The sequence below is a fragment of the Mizuhopecten yessoensis genome, unplaced genomic scaffold (assembly GCF_002113885.1).
Source record: "Mizuhopecten yessoensis strain PY_sf001 unplaced genomic scaffold, ASM211388v2 scaffold716201, whole genome shotgun sequence".
Taxonomy (NCBI): Eukaryota; Metazoa; Mollusca; class Bivalvia; order Pectinida; family Pectinidae; genus Mizuhopecten; species Mizuhopecten yessoensis.
In genome coordinates this window covers 206,522-214,554 of record NW_018479998.1, presented here as the reverse complement: position 1 = coordinate 214,554, position 8,033 = coordinate 206,522, and positions in this window count along the sequence as shown.

Below are 8,033 nucleotides of genomic sequence, written 5' to 3'. Positions count from 1 at the left end.
CAGACATGGTTGCATCACACCTTACGTTTACTTTCTTTCTTTCTCTGAGATTCGTACCTAAGTTCTTCGTAAGAAATGCACGGAAAGTGTGCGAAGAAAACTGTTTCGTTGTTATGAATATAGCTTCCCAAATGTTAATGTTTAATTATAACGTGATGCGCCACCTGAACTAACTGGAACTTCATAGCAAAGCGATGCGATGTCAAGGGAGAGAACACAGACAAATTATCTTCCCTGAAAATATACCGAGGATGACAGATCCATACACCTAAGCTTAACCGTCCCATTCAGGAGAGGGGTCAAAAGAAAGAGAGAAAGCTTGGACAGATGCATACACCGTCCCAGATGTGTTGTTTGCAGTAAGGTGTTAGTAAAAATATTAAGCCCCGCGTCAGGTGTGATCAAGGTGGGAAGGTAATCTAATAAACGGACCAGACAGATCCGGATTACGTCATTGTCCACATAACGGGGAGGGGATTTAAACAGGTATCAAAGAGGTGCGAAATCAAGACCCAGGGTTTTTGTTTTCTTTATGTCAAACTTTATATCAAACTATGTGCTAGGGGGAAAATTCAGAACGAAACAAGAAAGGTGCGATTTTTATTCTCAATAAAATCCTTGAAATTGAGTAATTTGTAGCTGACGGAGCTGGCGTGTATTTGAGATGGTCTCTGATCATATGAAGCAATTAAAATAAATTCACTGGATGTCCAAATGTAGTTTAAGTTTCTGCTAAATCAATATTTGAGAACTTAAAAAAAATCTCATTGGAAAACCACAATTTCACACCCATGAACTATAGAGTGAGCTCCGATCGCTATTTGACGCATCAACAAGTCAATATTTTTAAACTACGAGAAAGTATATTATAATGTACCATACACAGTTGGTATAGCAATTACTCTTTGATGAACGTACACAAAACGAACAAAAAATGGAATAAATGTTTTACTTCACTTTCCGGCCAACTAATTTACCATTTGCCAATGGCACAAACAAACTGTGTTGTTTTTCCTGCTATGTGTCTAGCCTTACATATCTTTTTTAAAAGATGGAGAGAAAAACGCAGCTCTGAAAGTTATAAGAAAATGCAGATGGGAAAATATAAACAGCATAATGAAAAACATCGCTGAAATTCATTTGATAACATAACAAGAATGAAAACGATAGTTTTATATAGAAATAATTTTATAATCAAGAGGAAAAAAGAAGGGGAGGAGGAGGGGGGCATGAGGAATGCAGGAGGAGGAAAGGAGAAGAAAGGAGGAGGAAAGGAGAAGCATCAGCAGGAGGAAGCAGGAGGAGGTAAGGAGGAAGGCAGGAGGAGGAAAGGAGGAAAGCAGGAGAAGGTAAGGAGGAAGGCAGGAGGGGAAACAGCAGCAGGAGGAAGCAGGATGAGGTAAGGAAGAAAGGCAGGAGGAGGAAAGGAGGAAGGCAGGAGGAGAAACGGAGGAGAAGCAGCAGCCGGAGGAAGCAGGATGAGGTAAGGAGGAAGGCAGGAGGAGGTAAGGAGGAAGGCAAGAGGAGGTAAGGAGGAAGGCAGATGGAGGAAAGGAGGAAGGTAGGATGAGGAAAGGAGGAAGGCAGGAGGAGGTTAGGAGGAAGGCAGGAGGAGGAACGTAGGAGAAGCACCAGAAGGAGGAAGCAGGATGAGGAAAGGAGGAAAACCAGCAGCAGGAAGGGATCAATTAATTCCGTTTTCACACCATCTACGCATGTTGCAACTTTATTTCAAACAAAATCTTGGAAAATAAATATTTCTATTAAGGTTTTAATGATGAAAGAGAAAGTGACACCCCTCGTCACCTTCCTGGTATACTGTAGAAATGCACAATATGAAACTCAGTTACTGAAAACACTTAAACTTTATATCCCCAATATCAGATTACTCAGGCTGCAGTGATCGCTCTTCATTGCAGCCACTGGACCTTTTCTCGACCTATCATCTTTCAAATAGGATAAGTATTAGACGTACAAATGCATGTATTACTCCGGTAAAACCGCACGCGCAGATATACATTTTAGTACCGCGTTCAAGTGCCTGCTGCTTTTTAGTGTTTATTATATTTATCCACTACAACGCTGAAATGGCGACAGTTTACATACACTTGCCTAGTCATTTTATAAATATAGCTTAATCATATATATACTTATGTTGTTTTTTAATGTTTTCACATCGTCCCATTAATTTTGAACATGTCACGAGTGTAATATCAGTCAATGTGATGTCACATAGAACAAAACGATAACGGTATATTATAATGACTTTCAAATTTCATTCTCGTAAACGGAAATTTACAGTGTAAAAAAATAACAGAACTGGCGTTTTCCTCTCATATTTTAGCGACCATAAAATGTCACAATAAGTATAAATGAACATGCCTTGGTATGGTTACATTACATATGTGCATGATAAACATATTCTTAAACTCGTTTATTATTTATGGCTTATGAAACAATTGACATTATATCGAAATATAGAAGTAAAACGAAGACTAGGATGTGTATAACTTGACACGTATTAACACCCGATGAAGTCAATGCCTTATCAACCATAGAAAGATTATATTTCTCGAAGTCGGAGGCCGAGCGAATTTATATCTTTCCTAGGTTGATGAGTCATTGTAACGACTACAACCGAGGTTGACTATTGTTTTATTATATGAAACTTTACTTATATGATCAAGTATGAAAGACTCTGAGCCCAATCGGACATATGGACGTCTCTCTGGGGTGAAGAAATGAAAATATTCTCGCAAGAAGATGATGACAGCCTTAATAAGTTGAGCTGTAATCATTCAATTGGGAAAACAAGTTTTGGGTCCGTAATATTTTTCTTTTAGAAAGTTCTTTTAAACAATGAAGTAAAATCCCCGAAAAAAATAAAGAAAATGTATGTGTCTGTCTTAGTTATTTGTAACTACGGACTGACAGACTCGAGATTATTTCCTGTGAAAAGTCGTCTATTTGCATAATTAGAGCAATTGACACTGACCAACTACCATAATTGACCAGCGAGAACCACCATTTGTTCAAATGGTCAGTAGAGCGGTCAGTGAACACCTAGCTGTGACTGACCACGACACATAGGTGATACCTGGATGATTTTTACCTGTCACGATTTCCTTTGATCTTTACCGCTCCCTAGGGTAAGCGGATTCACTGATAATGCGGATTTTATAGTCGTAAGTTCCGGTACGGCTAATGAATTAAATTAGAATTCACATGACTGTGAATGCAGGATGACTTCGTTTATTAGCCGGTAATAAACACTAGTCATATACTGGTGTCATTTTGTCAGACTTTTATAGCAGTATTCATGGGAAACTCGTCATAGAAAGTCTTACCTCCCAATAGATATTTATCATAGGACCGTATTAAGAATTCTAAATATTTGTTTATCACTCCTATTTTGAAGTAAATAGAACGTCAACAACTATTCCATGTTGACATGTCTTGTCGTTCGTCCAAATCTGTAGGTTTCATGACTTTTTCTTTTTATTACTTCATACCCTATTGCTCTGTAACAAAATTGCAAATAAGATCGAGATGATGATAATATATATATATATATAGTAGATAATAAATAAATAAGTCCTTGCGAAGGAAAATATAGAATAAAAACTTTTTTTTTTCAGATCATCCGCTGATATATATCATCAGAAAACTAAAATATGGTTGACTAAAAACGTTTGTTACAAAATGAGCACCAAACACAGGCGAAAAAACACCAAAGAAAGCGGATAAATAAGTTAACGAAAACAGAGATCATATGTAAACAGTTGTAACAAACAACCATCAAACAATACCGATGCGTTCGACTAGTTTTGACAACCATTAGATAACATAAAGGGCGCGTTCGAATGAGAATGTTCCGGTGCGAGTGTCAATAATACTTACCTAAACCTACTTTATCTTATCACCACGTGTATGTATTGTGATAGCATTGAGACTGTGGGGTGTTTTATTGGGTTACACAAACCCCTTTGATGACCCTTATCACTCAATCATAAACCAATTGTCAGCTAATAGGAGAAAGCCGAACCTAATTGTCGGGGTGATAATAATAAACGGAACTAATTATAAGGGGTGATAACAAATAATCACACAAGACATGGATTTACACCTTTTGTATATACATACTGATCAGTGGTCAAAAGTGTAAGCTCCCTCAACAACCTGTGGCATTTGTGGTCACTTTATGGTCAAATTGATAAATTATGGGATATAATAGTTTCATTTGCATTGATTAGACATATGAAGTATTATGACCCGTTTGGTCTTGTCCAATGTTGCGTTCAGATTCAATTTACGCGTATCAATAACGTTACAATCTCACCAACCTTAAAGTTACTTTATGTAAGAATGAATTTATATGCTAATTAGCCTCGGACTGCCGTTATGTAATGTGTAAAGGAACCTCGTTAGTCAGGACACGTTGGTTTAAAAAATAACCTCATTAGTCCGGACAGTTTGTTTGACAACAAACCACGTTAGTCCGGACAGTTTGGTTGACAGCAAACATCTTTAGTCTGGACATTTTGTTTTACAGAGAAACCTCGTTAGTCCGGGTAGTTTGGTTTACAGAGAACCCTCGTTAGTCTGGACAATTTAGTTTACAGAGAACCCTCGTTAGTCTGGACAGTTTGGTTTACAGAGAACCCTCGTTAGTCTGGACAGTTTGGTTTACAGAGGACCCTCGTTGGTCTGGACAGTTTGGTTTACAGAGAACCCTCGTTAGTCTGGACAGTTTGGTTTACAGAGAACCCTCGTTAGTCTGGACAGTTTGGTTTACAGAGAACCCTCGTTAGTCTGGACAGTTTGGTTTACAGAGAACCCTCGTTAGTCCGAATAGTTTTGTTGACAGGGAACTTTGTTAGTCACGACACTTGTATATATTTTAGAAGCAAGCCTCTTAAATCCATACATTTTAGGGAACCTCTTTAGTCCGGACACTTTGGTTCGTCTCCTTAGACCGTACATGCTGGTTGACAAAGAGAGCACTTAGTTCGAACACTCGTTAGTCCGGACACAATTGTTCTTATTTTACAGAGAAACCTGTTTAATTCGGACATTACAAGTAACAGAGTAATATCTTTAGTCCGGACACTTTGGATCAGGCGGCTGACAGAGAAAGCTCGTGGTCCGGATAATTCGGTTTACAGAAACACCTCATTAGTCTGGACACTTTGATTAACAGGGAACTTCTTTAGTCCAGACTCTTTGTTTTACAGAAAAACTTCGTTAGTCCGGACATTATATTTAACTTTACAGAAAACCTCTTTAGAACGGACATTTCCAATTAAAGAGAAATCTTGTTAGTCTGGATACTCTGGTATACAGATAAAACCTCGTTAGTTCCACCACCTCAATCATTAGAGAAAACACGTTAGGCAGAACACATTCGCTATTTTTGACGAAAAGTTAAGAATTGCCTTTAAAGAGATCCGTAGTCCAGTTCAACATACCCAGGGTTACCTCCCCTCGTCTTTAGTGATTAATGGACGACAAGGGTCGATAACTCTATTCTTGTATGTGTTTTGCTTGTTTTTGTGGTGGGTTTTTTCAAAGTTAATAATATAGCCAAGTTATCTTATGTTAATTGTTGTTAAATATTATATGTGACGTCACTGAATGAAAACAAATTGTAAGTGAATCAGCACATTAAACATTTTTTTCAAAACCAAACACTCTCAATAGGACAGCTAATCATAGAATTCCTCAGTAAGCTTGCTGGACTTCACACAAACCGAACAAAATTTTAAACGCATATAGACTTTAGCAATCATTCATAACTTATTTAAAAGATGACATCGTCGGGTTTAAACTATACTAGAGATACTTTTCAATTTTTAGAATGCATTGAATCTGTTGAAAATGGTAAAATGTTTTGAGGAAATTTTGCTTAATTGCGTTTGTTTTACAATGCGACAAGAATATTGTCGACACATGTATACCTGTTGTTTACCGCACACTATGAACTTACTTTTCACTTCTATAAAATAGTTTTCCTATTTTGTTTTTGAAATCATTGAATACCAACACTTCTGTTTTTGCTTGTGTCGTTTTGTTTGTTTGTTTGACGTCTTATTAACAGTTATGGTAATATAGGACGTGCCCGGTTTTGGTGGCGGAGGGAAGCCGGAGTTCCTGGAGAAAAGCTACCAACCTACGGTCAATATACCTGGCGACTGCCCCACGTAGGCCTAGAACCCGCGACCAAGTGGTGGAGGGCTAGTGGTAGACGCCTTAACCACTTGGCCACCTGACAAATCATTGAATATCAACACAACCTTTGACCAATTTTTGTATTGAAGAGTGTATCGTGTGTGTTAAGGATTGCGATTTTATGTGTCTTGATCAAAAATACATATATTATAGGAAGCGTTAAAGTTGATGTTTGTAATTGTACCATCTCATCATAACTAAACTTAATACTAATTCAGATACAGTTTTTCAAGTCTCAGTTAATTAACAATTCAGTTCAAATCGCTATTCCCAAAATTAGTCATACTCTTAAATAATCAATCTCTATCACCTGTCCATCATCACCCCTGTATTGAATATTTATATGTACATGTACCACACCCTGTAACCAGAACGGGAGTAGACTTATACAGGTTATGGCTGTTGTCTAATCATTTTGTTTCAAACAATAAAATATCTTGAATTGAATTGAACCATTCTTCTATCAGAATAACACTGACGGAAGATCTCATAATTTTAAATCAGAAGAAAACAGAGAGAAAATACGAACATTTGAGCGGACACTTCCTATATAAGGAAGTAATTTGAGTGTTTTATCTTTTTAGATAGATCTAGCTACATCTTATAGAATGTCAAGGGGTTACGGTCTTTTACTTGGAAAGAGCGGAAGTGAGCGTAGTCCCTGGAATCTCCAGGGTTTCTTAACTCTTACGTGACTTGAAATAACCGTATATTTAAAAAAGAAAATGACGTAAGCATGCGTAGCATAGATTTAAGGAATCCTTGTCCCGATGCACTGTTTTTCCCCAATTAACAGTAACCTCCCCTTAACTCTGCTAAGATGTAATTGTCGCAAAGTTGGTTCCGTCGGTGAGACGAAACCGGGATGGGTGGAATCATGTAGGCGAAAACCATCGGTTAGAGCGATAGCACGCCAATGTAATTCCAGGGTTCGAATCCTGGGCCTGCATTCATGAAACCTTTCTCATGCTCAAGCATGGTTTTTGTGCTCAAGCCCTATTTCTTTTTCTAGTGGTACGAGGATCCTTAAATGAAATCACATCATTGTTACAGTACGTTAAACATGTATCAACCGAGTCACAGGAGTATACACGGAAATTATTTAACTAACTGTAATGCGTAATTCGCTTCGTCCTTATTGCTCCTCGACTTACCGTCAAACCCGGAGACGTCGGCGCGAGGTTACCCATAGTTCCTATTACTGATCTACTTGAAAATATTGCGTATACCATATAACAATACCAATATATTTAATGATATCAGGATATCTTAAAATATGCGCTTTTATTTTGGGAAAAATGTGCTTATTTCCATTTATATTTTCGTTTAAAAAAATAATTTTCATGGTGTGAATCTTTCGTTTTATCGTGTAGAAAGGTCCATGTGCTGTGTAAAGTGTTGCTTAAATTCTAACAGAATTGTTTTGTTTTAGTAAATAATAAAGATGAATTCCACCACCTTTTTTTAATATTATTTTCAATCATTTTTTGAATGCTGCCTACAAACACAACTATATTCCGAAGTACGAAAATAAAGGGAATCCAGAAGATCCTGACAATTACAGGGCCATCACGCTCATAAGTTGTTTGGGTAAGTTATTTACATCTATTATAAACAATCGCTTGAACCACTTTGAAAAACAGAAGAACTAAATATCTAGGAATCAAGCGGGGTTCCGAACGGGACACTCGACTGCTGATAATATTTCTATTTCACTCTATCTAAATAGTGGTAAAAATCTTTATTGTACTTTTATCGATTTTCGCATAGCGTTTGACACCGTGTGAAGAGCTGGGTTGTGGCAA